This window comes from Rhinopithecus bieti, unplaced genomic scaffold, assembly GCF_001698545.2.
Source record: "Rhinopithecus bieti isolate Rb0 unplaced genomic scaffold, ASM169854v2 scaffold_425, whole genome shotgun sequence".
Classification (NCBI taxonomy): domain Eukaryota; kingdom Metazoa; phylum Chordata; class Mammalia; order Primates; family Cercopithecidae; genus Rhinopithecus; species Rhinopithecus bieti.
Genome location: NW_016803361.1, coordinates 4,167,176 through 4,185,128, shown reverse-complemented (window position 1 = coordinate 4,185,128; position 17,953 = coordinate 4,167,176). Strand labels below are relative to the sequence as shown.

General features: G+C 42.8%; 1 protein-coding gene across 2 annotated transcripts in view; it reads left to right on the top strand.

The window, feature by feature from the left end:
- ERLIN1 (ER lipid raft associated 1) overlaps positions 1-9,204 on the top strand; it is a 55,099-nt gene extending 45,895 nt beyond the window's left edge. The window contains exons 12-13 of one of the 2 annotated variants that reach the window (XR_001887140.1): positions 6,430-6,590; positions 8,789-9,204. The gene's annotated coding sequence lies outside the window, so the exon portion shown is untranslated. Of the gene's footprint in view, positions 1-6,429; positions 6,591-8,788 lie in introns of those variants that run through there. The other variant, XM_017880896.1, reaches the window with a different exon arrangement.
- The last annotated feature ends 8,749 nt before the right edge of the window (positions 9,205-17,953 follow it).

Sequence of the window (17,953 nt, the reverse complement as noted above, 5' to 3'; positions counted from 1 at the left end):
CAAGAGTTCTGAGCAGAAGATGGACATGATTCGGTCATTGTCAAAGTACCCTTTACCCAGCGTGTTTACCAGTTCCCTCTATTTATTCACCTGCTTTCCACATCCAGATCAACATTAAAGTTCTCACTTTTCACAGTATTTCAAAGTCAATAATTTACTTCCCTGAAATGTCTGCAAGTGTATACTCACAGAAACAGCAAAAACACCAGTGGATGCTGGTTTCACAGAAGGTACCAAAAGTAAGACAAATATATGTGGGGTCCCCCAGCTGATTCTTTTTTTTTTTTTTTTTTTTGAGACGGAGTCTCGCTGTGTCGCCCAGGCTGGAGTGCAGTGGCGCGATCTCGGCTCACTGCAAGCTCCGCCTCCCGGGTTCCCGCCATTCTCCTGCCTCAGCCTCCGAGTAGCTGGGACTACAGGCGCCCGCCACCGCGCCCGGCTAGTTTTTTGTATTTTAGTAGAGACGGGGTTTCACCGTGTTAGCCAGGAGGGTCTCGATCTCCTGACCTCGTGATCCGCCCGCCTCGGCCTCCCAAAGTGCTGGGATTACAGGCTTGAGCCACCGCGCCCGGCCCTGATTCTCTTTACCTTGATTTTTCTCCATGCACAAGCTCATCCTCAGCCCTGGTCCTATCCTCATGGGCCCTGAAGCCCTTTACATAAAAATCCTCCTGGTCCTTGTGCTAGTGAATGCAGGCTAATCAGCAAGTCTGCTTAATGGAAGTAAATAGTCTGCTGTGGGAAATACAGAGGGATGGCTCTGAAATAAGAGAAATATCAGAGTAGAAAGCATTTAACAATTTTAGTGCTGCAGAGATTTTCAGTGTTTGCTACAATAAGTAGTAGGAAAACCACAGTGGATTTCTTTTTGGATTTTTTAAAAGATGTATTATAGTAACAATTTAATTCCCCATAAAATAATGTATAGACCATGAGACATTAATAGTAAGATTTATCTCAAAGAATACATCTCAGGATCTTGGAGAATTTGCTATTATTAAAAATCAAAGAATCAATAACAGCGTTATTTTAAATGCAAATAAAAATGAGGTAACATTTCTCAACTACCAAGTTAGTAGATGTTTTCTTTGTCTTTACTGTGGCAAAATGTAAACAACAAAAAAATTTACCATTTCCACCATGTTTAAATTCTACAAGTAGTGGCAATAAATACCATCACTATTATCAATTTTCAGAATTTTTTCAACTTCCCAAATGGAAACTCTGTAACTATTAAACAATAGTTCCCTGCCTTCCTCCTCCTCCCAGCCCCTAGTAACCTGCCACTATTCTACCTTCTGGCTCTGTGAATTTGCCTATTGAAGGTACCTCATATAAGCAGGATCATACAATATTTGTCCTTTTTTGTCTGGCGTATTTCACTTAGTATAGTGTTTTAAAGGTTCATCCTTGGGGTAGCATGTATTACAATGTCATCCCTCCTTAAGGGTGAAAAATATTCCATTGTACATATAACTACATTTTATTTATCCATTTATCTGTTGATGGACACGTGCACTTTTCTTTCAAATACCTCAGTTCACTGTCAAGAACACAGTAGACTTCTAACTGATGAGAGAAATGAGAAAAATGATATTTGAGGAGGATAACTTTGACAGCTGTGTCTTTCCAACTCAGATCTCAGAATATATGACCTGTTTTCTCTCATTTGTGAAGTTAATTATTTGAACAGTTTCAGAAAGCTATGAAAATGAAATGAAGTTTTAAATGTAATCAATCATCAATGCTGAAAAGAAAAAGTACATATAATGGGGATGCTTAGAAATTCAAAGAAAAGTTGCAGAGTTTCTGAATAAGAGGTAGGAAAGAGATGAACCCTTCTGAATCTTCTTAATCTCAAGTTTCAGCAAAGTCAACAAACTCAAAACCTCTTTCCATTTTTTTTCCAAGTCCAAGAACTCAGAGCAGCCTTTGTCCAGCAGGGACAGATTGGTTCCAGCTGCTCCTCTCTAAGCTTTTGCTTTCTGACTAGCGACCCAGATGGTTGCTAACACCCAGGAGTGAAATGGAGTTGCTGGAACTCGCTGCTTGGCTCTTGCGATATGTGTCACTTGCCTGATTTTCTTTTTGGTGTGGAAGAAAAGTCACACAGGGGAAGGCTTCTCCCTGCCCAACTCCCCTTCCCATGATTGGGAATAGGCTGCAACGAAACCCCAAGGATGCCCTTGCATCTCTCTCCAAGATAAGGGGCTTTGATTCCGAGGCTGGTCATCTCTAGGCCAGGTTCTGCATCTCAGAGCCTCTCCTCGGCCTTTCTTAGTTCTTCACGTCATGGAGCCACTTTTGGTTGTTTATTACTGTCGTACAAGACAGATATCCTCTTGCTTTAGGACTGGAGAGCAGGTACTGAGGATGTTGACCTAACTTGAGATATTGGTTGAATTCTAGTGAATGAGAAAATCCTGGGGTCAGAACATACTTCAATTGGAAGGCTTCCAATGCCCCCAGCATATAACACCAAAAAGCAAGACATGGAAATGTAAAAATGCAATAAATTGGATTACCTGAGGTCAGGAGTTCGAGACCAGCCTGGACAACATGGCAAAACCCAGTCTCTACTAAAAATACAAAAATTAACCGGGTGTGGTGGCATGTGCCTGTAGTCCCAGCTATTCAGGAGGCTGAGGCAGGAGAATCGCTTGAACTTGGGAGGTGGAGGTTGCAGTGAGCCAAGATTGCACCACTGCACTCCAGCCTGGGCAACAGAGCAAGACTCTGCTTAAAAAAAAAAAGAAAAGAAAAAAGTAATAAATGCCCTCGGATATGATTACTATTATGTTACACTAAATGATCCATGGGAGGCTTTGTGATCCTCTCTAGAGAGTGATCCTCACTCCTCTCCCCAACACCCAGCTCTAATGCAGCCAGCTTGGCTACCCTGGCTGATATTCATACCTTTGGAAGTGCTGTTTGGGGGAAAGATATTATCTCCATAAATTCATTGCAAAAACATATTATCTAGGACACAAGAAGCAGTATAGGACATTTATCTGATGGTAAGCCTTAGCACTAATTTCTTAGATAAACATTCCATGAGCCATACTTTTTGACAGGGTGCCCTTTTGAGTCTAGGAGCATTGCCATGAACAAAAGATGGGGAAAAACCCTGACCTTGTATAACTTAAACAATTCTAATAAGGAGAGTCAGACAAAACCAAAACAAGTCAACATATGTTAAGTATTCCTTATCAAAATGTTTGGGACCAGAAGTGTTTCAGATTTCAGATTTTTTCAGATTTTGGAGTGTGTGTGTGTGTGTGTGTGTGTGTGTGTGTGTGTGTGTGTGTGTCAGAGTCTCACTGTAACCCAGGCTGGAGTTACAGTGATGTGATCTTGGCTCACTGCAACCTCTGCCTCCTGGGTTGAAGAGATTCTCCTGCCTCAGCCTCCTGAGTAGCTGGGATTACAGAGGTGCACCATCACATCCGGCTAATTTTTGTATTTTTAGTAGAGATGGGGTTTCACCATGTTGCCCAGGCTGGTCTTGAACTCCTGACCTCAGGTGATCCATCTGCCTCAGCCTCCCAAAGTGCTGGGTTTACAGGTGTGAGCCACCGCACCTGGCCATGATTTTGGAATATTTGCATTTACATAATGAGATATCTTGGAGAAGGGCCCCAGGTCTAAACATGAAATTAATCTATGTTTCATATGCATCTTATATGGGCCTGAAGGTAAACTTTATACACTGCTTTTAATAATTTTGTGCCTAAAACAAAGTTTTGACTGCAATCCATTACATGAGGTAAAGTGTGGAAATTTCCACTTGTGACGTCATGTTGGCACTCAAAAAGTTTTGAATTTTGGAGCATTTCAGATTTTTGGATTAGGGATACTCAACCTGTTTTTATATATATATATATATATATATATATATACTATATATTAATACATATATAATAATATAATATATATATTTTACTTTTAGAACAGTTTGAGGTTCACACCCAGACTGAGTGGAAAATACAGAGAGTCCTCATGTACCTCCTGCCGCTACATATGTGCAATGTCCCCCACTACTGACCTCTCACACCAGAGGATCCATTTGTTACAGCTGATGAACTTGCATTGACATGTCATCATCATCCAGAGACAATAGTTTACTTAGGTTCTCTCATGATGTTGTACATTCTGTGAGTTTGGACAAATGTGTAATGACCAGGTACCCACCATTATAGTGTCAAACAGAATAGTTTCCTGCCTTGAAAATCCCGCCCTCTGCCTATTTATCGCTCCCTCCTGCCAAGCCCTGACAAACACTGATCTTTTTTGCTGTCTCCATACTTTGGCCTTTTCCAAAATGTCATATAGTTGGAATCATACCATCTATCACCCTTTCAGATTGGCTTCTTTCACCTAATAATATGCATTTAAGTTTCCTCCATGTCTTTTCTTGATTGGATAGCGCATTTTTTTTTTGCACTGAATAATATTCCATTATCTGGATGCACCACAGTTTAGTTATTCATGTATTCACCAAAGAACATCTTAGTTGCTTCAATTGTAAAAAAGCTGCTACGAACATCCACATGTAAGATTTTGTGCAGACATAAGTTTTCAACTCTTTTGGGTAGGAGTGTGATTGCAGATCACATGGTAAGAGTATGCTTACTTTGTAAGAAATGCCAAACTGGGCCAGGTGTGGTTCTTTATACCTGTAATCCCAACACTTTGGGAGGCCAAGGTGGGAGGATTGCTTAAGGCCGTAGGTTCAAGAAAAGCCTGGGCAATATAGTAAAACCCCATCTCTACAAAAAAATTTAAAAATTAGCCAAGTGTGGTGGCACATGCCTGTGGTCCCAGCTACTTGGGAGGCTAAGACGGGAGGATCACTTGTGCCCGGGAGTTAGAAGCTGCAGTGAGCTGTGATCAAGTCACTGCACTCCAACCCAGGCAACAGAGTGAGACCCTGTCTGAAAAACAAAACAAAACAAACAAACTGCCAAATTGTCTTCCAAAATGGCAGTTTCATTTTTTGTATTCCTACCAGCAATGAAGGAAAGTTCCTGTTGCCCCACATCCTCATCAGCATTTGGAGTTGTCCATGTTTTGGATTTTGGCCATTCTAATAGATGTGTAGTGGTATCTCATTGATGTTTTGATTTGCAATTTCCTAGTGATATATGATGTACAGCATATTTTCATATGCTCATTTGCCATCTGTCTTATTCTGTTTTCTGCTGTGGTAATAGAATACCACAGACTGGGTAATTTCAAAAGAAATGAAGCATTTTTTTTTGGCTTATGGCTCTGGAGGCTGGGAAATACAAGATTGAGGGGCCACATCTGGTGAGGGCCTCTTACTGTATCATAACACGCAGCCAGGAAGCATGCACGAGAGACACAGCAAAAGAGGACTGAACTACACCCTTTTATCAGGAGTACAGTCCTGTGATAACTACCTCAAGCCCACAATAACACGAATTCCTTCAGGAGGGCAATGCCTTCATGACCTAATCACAAGTCTTAAAGGTCCTGCCGCTCAACACTATTACCATAGCAATGAAATTTCAGCCTGAGTTTTGGAGGGGACATTCAAGCTGTAGTACCATCTGTAGATCTTTTGTTGGTGACATGTCTCTTCAGATCTTTTGCCCATTTTTATGTTTTATTTTTGAGATAAGGACTCGCTCTGTCACCTGGGCTGGAGGGCATGTTTCCATAACATTATATAACTTCCTGTAACAAATTTCAAGTGACTGCTTTGAATTTAATTGCATGAATGTAAAATAAGTTTGAAAACCAACCCCTAGTTATTGGATACTTTAGTACCACATTTTCCTCCTTGAACAACACCGCCATAAATATATGTTGGGTTTTTTTTCTTTTTTTTAGAGATGAGATCTCACCATGTTACCCAGGCTGGTCTTGAACTCCTGGGCTCAAGCTATCCTCCCACATTGGCCTCCCAAAGTGCTGGGTTTACAGGCATGAGCCACTGCGCCCAGCCAATATATGGCTATCATCCTCGAAAGAGTTTATACCTGCATAGTGAGCTCTCCCTGAAGCCCTTATCCTGGCTGCTTCCTCCTCATCTTTAACTTAAATACTACCTCCTCATAAATGCCTTCTCTTACCTCTCTATTTTATTAAGTTCTCCCTTTGTCATCCAACAAATATAGTTTGTTTGGCTGTTTATTTTCTGTCACTTTCACCAGACTTTCCATGAGGAATCCTGGGCTGTGCACAGTGTCTGACATAGCATAGATGCTTAGTAAATATTTGCTGAGTGATTGCATATATAAATGAAGGAAAGAATGAATACATGCTGATACCTCAGGTTGAACTCCTAAAATGGAACTGATGGAGCAAAGGCTAAGCCACATGTGTAATTATTACTTAATTTCTCCCCAAACCTTCAACAGATTTCACACTAGCACTTACACAGATGCTTGCATCTCTTTCCAGCTGGCCAGAGTACGGCTCTGTTTACACCCTGTACTTTGGATCCTGGCCCACCGTGGTCTTCCATGGATATGAAGCAGTGAAGGAAGCTCTGATTGATCAGGGTAATAAATCCCTTGGCAGAGGACATATTCTACTTATTGTTGATGCCCAGAAAAGATATGGTATGTTTCAAATCAAAATACAGGTTTTCTTTGGCACCTGAATATTTAGCAAAAAATTTTGATCAACTAATTCAACGGTGTCTGTTCTGCACTAAGCAACTGACTAGATGCTACCATACTGCAATGCAATTCTGACAGTAACTACCCAGAGTTAGCATAGACTCCACAGATCAAGGACACAGTCCCCAAAAAGACTGCCCTCACCTCAGATGCCAGCTGCAAGTTCAAGGGTCCCCAGGTCACCCATATTTCTGATCAACTGACTAAAACAAATCAGGGTTTCCCATGACCCTTTCAGGTATGATAATTTGCTAGAACAACTCACAGGACTCAGGAAGGTGCTATACTTACAGTTTTATTCTATAAAGGATACAAATAAAGAATCCCATAAGGTGAGGCCTGGGAGGCTCTCAAATGCAGAGCTTCTGTATCCTCTACCTTGGAAACATAATGTGTTACCCCCGTGGCCCACCAATGTGTTCAGCAACCAGGAAGCTCACCTGAGCCTCAGTGCCTAGAGTTTTTACTAGGGCCTCATTACATGGGCATGATTGATCGAATCATTGGCCATGTAATTGAATTCATGAACTCAGTCTCCAGCCTCCTCTCCTCCATGGAGGTTGAGAGTTCAGGCTGATATCACTAGGCTCAAAGCCCCAACCCTCTAAACATATGGCTGGTCTTTCTGGCATGGCTGGCCTCCATCTTAAAACTATCCTGGAGTCCACCTGAGTCATCTCATTGGCACATACTCAGGTGTGATCCCAGGGATCCACCATATTCCAAAGACACTTTTTTTTTTTTTTGAGATGGACTCTCGCTCACTGCAACCTCCACCTCCCAGGTTCAAGTGATTCTCCTACCTCAGCCTCCCAAGTAGCTGGGATTACAGGCATCTGCCCCCATGCTAATTTTTGTATTTTTAGGAGACAGAGTTTCACCATGTTGGCCAGGCTGGTCTCAAACTCCTGGCCTCAAGTGATCCACCTGCCTTGGCCTTTCAAAGTGCTGGGATTACAGGTGTGAGCCACTGCGCCCAGCCTACCAATGACACTTCTAACACTCAGGAAATTCCAAGGGTTTAGAAGCTCCCACAAACTATGAACAAAATATATATAATATGTTTGTTTGTTTAATTATATGACAACAGATGCTCTGGTAGCTCCACTGAGATGAACATCAGAAACAGACCCCAAGTATCCTGCAAGTTAACGCTGTGAATCTAATTGAGATAAAAACAATCTGAGAACCTTTGAAATAAGAATTGTTACCCAGAGGTCTCAGGGTTGAGGGAGCTGGAGCATTCATGCTTGGGGTATAGTTTCCCACGACACACAGGATGCAGTGGCACCGTGGCCACAACAGAAGACAATGACTAGACATAAAAATAACTGTGCTTTCAATGATAGCCTGGGCACTAGGGGGATGGAGAGGAGGTAGGGTCAAATCAGGGGCGTCACACACAGGGAGCTATAATGGTACCAGTCATGTTTTAGTTCTTTAGTTGGATAATAGGCTCACAATAATTCCTTTTGTTGTTATGCTTCAAAATTTAGATGTGTTACATATATTCCTTTAGATGTATCAAGTAACACACAATAAAAAAATTTAGGACAGTCTGAAAGTCTCCTCCAAACCACTTAAAATTATAAAATTGCAAGTCCTGGAAAAGTAGAAACTAAATTCTTTCAAAGCATATTTATGAATCATTAATTAAATACAATGCAGTGTATTTAGTGCTACAAGAGAAGTGAGTTTTGGTCTCTCTCACATAAGATCAAGGTACATTTGTTTACTAAAGAAGCAACGAATTCTTATCACTGAGTTTACGAGAAAAGAAAAAAATAAAAAAAGAAGTAACTAAGCTCTCCTTCTACAACCTCCCTTTTTGAAAAACAAGTTGATTATATTGGGTGTGCATGACCTTTTATATTAATTTTAAAACTGGAGATGGAGGTCACTGGGCTGGATTGCACTGAAGATGGGAAAAATCGTTGGTCTAAAACTTGCAGTTTTGGTAACTCTGAAAAAATTGGTTTCCAAACTTTCCATAAAATTCTTGTTAACCACACCTTACTAGCCTGTAATGGGAACAGATAATTCAGCCCTTCTTTCCACTAACCTTTCTATTTTAGAAAATAACAGAGAAAAGAGCCATTCATTGATGTTTTAGTTTTCCTTCTCTATTGGTTCCCTAGGGCAGCCATAACAAAGTATCAAAAATTTGGCGGCTCGGCTCGAACAACAGAACCTGATTGTGTCACAGTTTGGGAGGCTGGAAATCTGAGATCAAGGTGTCAGCACAGTTGGTTTCTTCTGAGAGCTGTGAGGGAGAATCTGTTCCATGCCTCTGCCTTAGCTCCTGGTGGCTTTCTGGTAATTTTTGGAGTTCCTTGGCTTGTAGGGGCATCACCCTGAGCTCTGCTTTCATGTTCATGTGACATTCTCCCCATGTGCATGTCTGTCTCTGTGCCCAAATGTCCCTGTTTTATAAGGACAGTCATATTGGCTTAGGGCCCACCTGTGATCTCATTTCAACCTGACCTCTGTAAAGATCCTGTTTCCAAATAAGTTCACATTCACAGATACTGGGGGTCAGGGCACCAACATTTTTTTGCGGGGGGGAAACAATTCAATAAATAATACCTTAGTAAATGGAATAACTGCTAAAATACTAAATAGCTTTCTGAGATCTTTATTATTTTTTGTTATTTATTTACTTATTTATTTAAGAGACAGGCTCTTGTTATATTGATCAGGCTGGTTTCACAGTCCTGGGCTCAAGAAATCCTCCTGCCTCAACCTCCCAAGTAGCTGGGACTAAAGGCAAGTGCCACCACACCTGGCTAATTCTTGTAGAAATGGGGTCTTACTATGTTGTCCAGGCTGCTCTTGAACTCCAGAGCTCAAGCAGTCCTGCTGCCTTGGCCTCCCAAAGTGCAGGGATTACAGGCATGAGCCACCATGCCTGCCCTGTTTTCTGACATCTTTAAACAGCTATAACATAGTGCTCCATATTCCTGAAATATACATCTAGCTAATCAAGTTGTTGAAACCTTTCCTGGTAAATATTGACTCAATATTTTGCCTCATTTCTTTTTTTTTAAGTTGAGATTGGGTCTCACTATGTTGCCCAGGCTGGTGACTCCTGGGCTCAAACAATCTTCCTACCTTGGCCTCCCAAAGAACTGGGATTACAGGTGTGAGCCACTATGCCTGACCTCTCATTTCTTTTCTTTTTTCTTTTTCTTTCTTTTTTTTTTTTTTTTTTGAGATGGAGTCTCACTCCGTCACCCAGGCTGGAGTGCAGTGGCGCAATCTCGGCTCACTGCAAGCTCCGCCTCCTGGGTTCACGCCATTCTCCTGCCTCAGCCTCTGGAGTAGCTGGGACTACAGGCGCCCGCCACCACGCCCGGCTAATTTTTTGTATTTTTAGCAGAGACAGAGTTTCACCATGTTAGCCAGGATGGTCTCGATCTCCTGACCTTATGATCCGCCCGCCTCAGCCTCCCAAAGTGCTGGGATTTCAGGCGTGAGCCACTGCGCCCGGCCTCATTTCTTAATCTTTGCATTTTTATCTCATTGACAGATGGCAACAGATCAAACTCTTACTTTATTTTATTCATTTGAGCCACATACCAATATTAGATGCTATTGTTCATTCACTGAAATGCAAAGTTTAAAATAACTTAGTGCTCTTAGAGGCACGGATAAACAGCCCCTAATGCCTTACCTGTGGGAGCACAGATACTATAACATTTTTGGAAAGTAATCTAGTAGTATTTATTGACATATAAATTGTAGAGACCTATGGGAGAATCTGGTTTACATAAATAGGAACAACCCTTTATGCAATGATGCAACCCATCCATGCACTCACACAGACACACTGGGGTGTGGAGGGCATTGCTTCCTTGAAAAGCACCAGAATTACAGGGACACAGGTATGAGAGAGAGAAGTAAATATACTTAAAATAGATATATTTACATAAATACATAATATGTTATAGCATAAATTTACAATTTATAATATATAAATATTATAAATATTATATATATTATATATTAATAACCATAATGTAAATATAGGATATACAAGTATATGTTACATAAATAAATAATGTATTTTATTTTTGAGACAGGGTCACCATGGCTGGAGTNCCCTTTATGCAATGATGCAACCCATCCATGCACTCACACAGACACACTGGGGTGTGGAGGGCATTGCTTCCTTGAAAAGCACCAGAATTACAGGGACACAGGTATGAGAGAGAGAAGTAAATATACTTAAAAATAGATATATTTACATAAATACATAATATGTTATAGCATAAATTTACAATTTATAATATATAAATATTATAAATATTATATATATTATATATTAATAACCATAATGTAAATATAGGATATACAAGTATATGTTACATAAATAAATAATGTATTTTATTTTTGAGACAGGGTCACCATGGCTGGAGTGTAGTGGCACCATCATGCCTCAGGTGATCCTCCGACCTCAGACTCTCGAGTAGCTGGGACTACAAGCACCATGCCCAGCAAATTTTTGTAGTTTTAGTAGAGACGGGGTTTCACCATATTGCCTACGCTGGTCTCGAACCCCAGGACTCAAGTGGTCCCCCTGCCTCAGCCTCCCAAAGTGCTGGGATTACAGGCGTGAGCCACTGCGCCCAGCTAAATAAATATATTTTAAATGTATACATATATATTCACAAGTTTCTCCATAAAGAGTGAGGAGACACGGGAGAGCCTTCCAGGTATCTCTTGTTATGTGACAAACCTCCCCAAACTCCGTGATGTAAAGCAACCGGCATTTTTCGTCCTCGTAAGTTCTGTGGGTCAGGAGTCTAAACGGGGTAGTGCAAATGGCTTTTCCCTGATCCACTAAGCCTGGGGCCTCAGCAGACATCCAAATTTTTTCCACCCTGAACAGCTGCTGCATGGATTCAAATGGCTGAGGGCTGGAATCCTACTGAGGCTTCTTCACTTACAAGTCTGGCTTCTGAGCGGGGATGACCTCAAAGCTGAGGTCAGCTGGGAGCATCAACCCGAGCATCTTCATGGCCTGCCCACCTCATGGCTTAGCGCCTGGAACCCAGGAGGGAGCCTCCTAGGAGACATCTAGAGAGTGAGGCAGAGGCTGCGAAGCTTCTACCTACCAAACCTCAGAATGTATGGCCACCGTCTATTCATTGCAAGCAACTCCCAACAGCCAACCCAAATTCACGGTGAGAGGAGTAAGGCCTCTCCTCTTGATGGGTAGGTGGTGTCCACACTGCAGGAGAGCAGGAGGGACAGGGGATATTGCTGCCAGGCAGATGAAGGGGACCTCTGAGCAGCCTAGGAAACACCAGCCCCAGCGGTGGGAAGGACACCAGGAGACGGGGAGACTCAGAAGCCAAGGAAGAAGAGTTGTCAGCTGGGTTCATGGACCATAGGTGTGGATTTGGCCAAGCAGGTGGTGTTCACATCCTTAGCAGGAACCATGTCAGTAGAGCGAGGGCGGAGCTGGGCTGCAGTGGGATGAAGAATGAATGGGAGGACTTCTGCTCCCATGCACAGTGAATGGCGGAATGACTTTCTCATCAAAACTACTATTACATTTGGATAAAATATTCTTTCCATGGGCAGAAAACTTTGTTTTCTTTTGTCTTTTGGGATGGGGTCTTGCTTTATTGCCCCCTGCTGCAGTGGTGCAATCATGGTTCACTGTGGCCCTGGCCTCCTGGCCTCAAGCCATGCTCCCACCTCAGCCTCCTGAGTAGCTGGGACTATAACCACGTGCCACCACACCTGGCTAATTTTTTATTATTATTTCTGGAGCTGCTGTCTCACTATATTGCTGAGGCTGGTCTCAAACTCCTGGCCTCAGGCTGTCCTCCCACCTCAACCTCACAGAGTGTTGGAATTACAGGCATGAGCCACTGCACCCAGCTCAAGCAGAAAACCTTTAATATTTATAAGTATTACAATAAATATAATTTGAGGACTTCCAGTTTTAGCTTGGAGAAGTAAAAAGCTAGAAGAGCATTGCTCTACCCATACAAGAAAAAAAAAAAAACAAAAAAAACACCTCAACAGTAAATTAACTTTTCTTGAATTCATCAGAGAACTGAGGATTCAGGGAAAGGTGTAACCTGAAAGACAGGAAAGACAGGCGACACAGGGCTGGAACACGTGCTGGCCTGGGAAAAATAGCACCCTTGCACAGTATAAGGTGATTCAGCTAAAAATGTTTCATGAATTGCTAATGGCCAAGTGAGGGCTGGCAAGAATATGTGAAGCCCTAGGCAGGAGAACAAACCTAAGGAAACAGAAGAGGCTTATCTCCTCTCGTAGCCCTTTCCTCGGTGTGCACTACCAGACTCCCACCGGGACGATCAGGGACAACTCTGAGAGGCTTGCCATGGTGCTTGCTGGGGAAGAAGAGTGGCCACTGCTGGAACTCCTCCGATTCCAGGCAGAGTTGTCTCTCCTACTTGCCCTATGGGGCAAAAAGCCTTCATCAGTTAGGCAAAGGGCATCAAAGCTGTAGTCTGGGCTGGGCACGGTGGCTCATGCCTATAATCCCGGCAGTTTGGGAGGCCGAGTTGGGAGAATAGCTTGAGTCCACGAGTTTGATACCAGCCTGGGCAACATAATGAGCCCTTGTCTCTACAAAAAAAAAAAAAAAAAATTAGCCGGACGTGGTGGCGAGTGCCTGTAGTCCCAGCTGCTTCGATCCTTTGAGCCTGGGACAAAGGATCTGCTGAGGCTGCAGCAGAGTCTTGATGGTGCCACTGCACTCCAGCCTGGGAGACAGAGCAAGACAATGCCTCACAACAAACAAAAAGAAACAAAAAGCAAAACACCCTTCACATAGCTCATGATTATAGTCAGTCCCTGGAAAACACAACTGTCTCCCTCTCCCTCCATCGTATTTGCCTGGCATATACTCCAACCCCGGAAGAATTCAACCACCTGTCTTCTCTGTGTTTGTGCTCAGAAAATGAGCCCTTCTAGAGAAATTCTCACAAGAATTAGACCAGCTTCCCTTTACATTTATACTTGCAGACCTCAACTAGTGTCTTGATCGGCTCAGTTAGTTCCTCTATTTTGCTCACTTTTCCATTCCCAGAGACTCCTTATTTCTCCTACTAACTCCCCATTATGCACTTGCACTCTCAGAGCTATTGAATCATAACACGTTTTTTAAAAATAGGCTGGGTGCAGTGGCACACGCCTGTAATCCCAGCACTCTGGCAGGCCGAGGAGGATGGATCACCTGATATCAGGATATTGAGACCAGCCAACATGGTGGAACCCCGTCTCTACTAAAAATACAAAAATTCGCTGGGCGTGGTGGCAGGCGCCTGTAATCCCAGCTACTCGGGAGGCTGAGGCAGGAAAACCACTTGAACCTGGGAGGCAAATGTTGCAGTGAGCCAAGATCACGCCACTGCACTCCAACCTGGGCAACAGAGAAAGACTGTCTCAAAAAAAAATAGAGGCATCACCAAGGAACCTTCTCTCCTCTTCAACATTTTACCTATAGGTCTAGCTGCCTCTACACCCATATTCTCCTTTTTTCCTCTAATTGCAACTGAAAAAGGGTACCTTCTCCTGACAGGGAGAAGCTCCATCTGTGCCCTAGGTCCTGCAGCATCTCACCTGCCCGAGAATCTGACCTCTTGGGTAATGCCGTCTCCCTCAGGGATGATCCATTTTTCTCTGGGCTTGACCTGAGAACCATTTCTCTCCTGTCTCTCATGGGCCCTTTTTCTTCAACAGTTTTAGGGTGCTGCAGGCTGGACTTCCTACACTCCTTTAACAGCTGTCTTCTGGTAGGATCAGCCAAAGGGAGGCAATGGCAAGAGAGTGGGGAGTGGAGGAGAGAGGAGGCCAGGGCTGGCATATCCCCCAAGGCTGTATATCCCCCGGAGCTCCAGCTCCTTCAGGCTGTCCTGCTTTGGTTCCAGCTCTTGTCAGGTAACCCAGCCCCTGAACTCCAAGGATGCCAACTCCTCCTTTCGTGCCTCTACTGGGAGGTGGTGGCCACTTTCTGCTGCTAATCATCACCAGGTTGGCTTGCTGCCCCTGATGTAGCCTCTCAGTGTTTCCATCTCCTTTATGCCAATTCCCTGGATTGAGTTTCCTGTTTTAAATATTTAGGCCAAGCACAGTGGCTCACTCCTATAATTTCAGAACTTTGAGAGGCTGAGATGGGAGGATTGCTTGACCCCAGGAGTTCAAGATCAGCCTGGGTGACATAGCAAGACCTTTTCTCTACAAAACATTTTAAAAATTAGCTGGGTATGGTGCCATGCACCTGTATCCCAGCTACTCGGGGGACTAAGGTGGGAGGATTGCTTGAGCCCAGGAGCTGAAGGCTGCAGTAAGCTAGGGTTATGCCACTGCACTCCAGCCTGGGCGACAGAAGGAGACTATATCTCTTAAAAAAAGGAGGTAGGGATACACAGTGGCTCACATCTATAATACCAGAACTTTGGCAGGCTGAGGTGGAAGGATCACACGAGGCCAGGAGTTCGAGACTAGCTTGGCCCAGATAGTGAGCCCCCCCATCTCTAAAAAAAAAAAAAAAAAAAAAAAAGAAGAGAAAAATGCTCTCTTCCAATCACATCTAACAATTTTCAGGCCAGGAGTGGTGGCTCACACCTATAATCCCAGCACTTTGGAATTTGGGATCATTTGATCTCAGGAGTTTGAGAAAATAACAATTCTCATTATTATTATGACAGCTAACATTTATGAGTACCTTTTATGTGCCAGATATTCTACTAAGGATTTTGCATGCATTATCATATTTAGTCAACGTAATAGTCCCATGAGGAAGATACTACTTTTTGTTTTCATTCTTCATGTGAAGTGATTGAGGCAATCAAAGTTGAATAGGCTGGGCTCAGTGGCTCACACCTGTAATCCCAGCACTTTGGGAGGCTGACTTGGGGGGATGGCTTGAGCCCAGGAGTTTGAGAGCAGGCTGGTCAACGTGGTGAGACCCTGTCTCTACTAAAAACTACAATAAATAAATAAATAAATAAATAAGTATATAAATAAATAGCTGGGCGTGGTGGTGTGTGCCTGTAGTCTCAGCTACTTGAGAGGCTGAGATGGGAGAATCACCTGAACCCGGGAGGTTGAGGCTGCAGTGAGCCGAGATCACACTGTAGCACTCCACCCTGGGTGACAGAGTGAGACCCTGTCTCAAAAACAATCAAACCAACAAACAAAAGTTAAGTAACTTGCCCAAAGAAGAAAGTGTTGGAGATAAGATTTGAATGTAATTTGCTTAGTTCAAGAGCCCATACCACTAAGCATATTGCCTCAACACACTAACATTTATTTTTATGTACTGTCTCCCAGATATTATCCATATACATGCGTATTTTACACAGTTGTATTTGTAGTATACAGACATTTTTTCTTTTCTTTCTTTTTTTTTTAATTAGAGACAGGGTCTCACTATGTTGCTCAGACTGGTCTTAAACTCGTGGGCTCAAGGAATTTGCCCACCTCAGCCTCACAAATTGCTGAAATTACAGGTGTGAGCCACCATGCCCAGCCCAGAAATTTTTGCCTACTGATTTCTTCTAAAATGTTATTAACATTTCTGATATTTCTACATAGTTTTCATAATTATCATTTTCATAGTTGGTTAAGTTTTCCTAATACTGGTTTATTATAACAATGCAAACTGTTACCCAATTATTAGAACTTAGATTGTTCACAGATTTCTTAAATTAGTATTGATGGTGTGAAAGGAAAATAAATCCTGGAACCCCAAACTCTCTAAGCCAAAGGGAAACGTCAAGCTGGGAACTGCCTCCATTTTGGTTCCTAAATAAGATGGCTACAGAGATGAACAGCTACATCCCTCCCTCACATTCTGCCCGCGAGGAAATTCCTTATGGGTTCCAAGGTCTTTACCCTAAAGCGTTTCTGTTAAAGTTCACCATGGCAATGTAAACTGATAGCTTATCTTCACAGATGGTAGACACAGGACAGAACTCAAATCATCACATCCCTGTGCCTACCTGAGACAAATGCATATCTGATTGTCTCCTCTGACCTGTTGTCTACATTATCTTATGTAAAAATACAGTTTCACTGAGCCAGATGAAGGCATGAATGACTATTTCCCCCCGTTCCCCCCACATGAAAATTGTGTATTTCTGAATATCCCACCTGATATGGTTTGGCTCTGTGTCCCCACCTAAATCTTATGTCAAATTGTAACACATGTCAGGGGAGGGGCCTGGTGGGAGGTGATTGGATCATGGGGGCAAATTTCCCCCTTGCTGTTCTTGTGATAGTGAGTTCTCACAAGAACTGATTATTTAAAAGTATGGCACTTCCCCTTTTGCTCTCTTTCTCTCTCCTGCCACTATGTAAGATGTGCCTTGCTTCCCCTTTGCCTTCCACCATGATTGTAAGTTTCCTGAGGTCTCCCCTGCTGTGTGGAACTGTGAGTCAATTAAACCTCTTTTCTTTATAAATTACCCAGTCTCAGATAGTTCTTTATAGCAGCGTGAAAACAGACGAATACACTGCTCTTTCCCTTTTAAATACTGAAGCCCTCAAAATCATCTTTGGAGAAAGGCATAGACCTGTCTTCTGCGCACACCTCCTTAACTTGGGCAAATAAACCTGCTGGAATGATTTGAGACTTGCCTCAGTCATTCTCCTTGATTGATAATAGCATTGTAGTGTACATCTTATACCTTCTGTTGAATTATTTCTTTTTTTTTTTTGAGAAGGAGTCTCGCTCTGTCGCCCAGGCTGGTGTGCAGAGGCGCAATCTCGACTCATTATAAGCTCTGCCTCCCGGGTTCATGCCATTTTCCTGCCTCAGCCTCCCAAGTAGCTGGGACCACAGATGCCCACTACCACACCTGCCTAATTTTTTTGTATTTTTTGTAGAGACGGGGTTTCACCGTGTTAGCCAGGATGGTCTCGATCTCCTAACCTTGTGATCCACCCACCTTGGCCTCCCAAAAGGCTGGGATTACAGGCATGAGCCACCGCGCCCGGCCTGAATTATTTCTTTGTATAAATTCATAAGACAGCAATTAATGGATCAAAGATAATTTTAATGGTTTTTGCTGTAAATGTTGCTTTAATTTCCAAAATATATAGTGATACGCAAAGTGATCAAATGAATGCATCAAATTTGCCACAAGCTTGATTTCTCTAGGTGCTATAATTTTTAAGTGCTTGCCAATTTTGTAGATGTGGGATGAATTTTTTTTTTTTTTTTTTTTTTTTGAGACAGAGTCTCACTCTGTTGACCAGGCTGGAGTGCAGTGGTGCAATCTTAGCTCACTGCAACCTCCACCTCCCAGGTT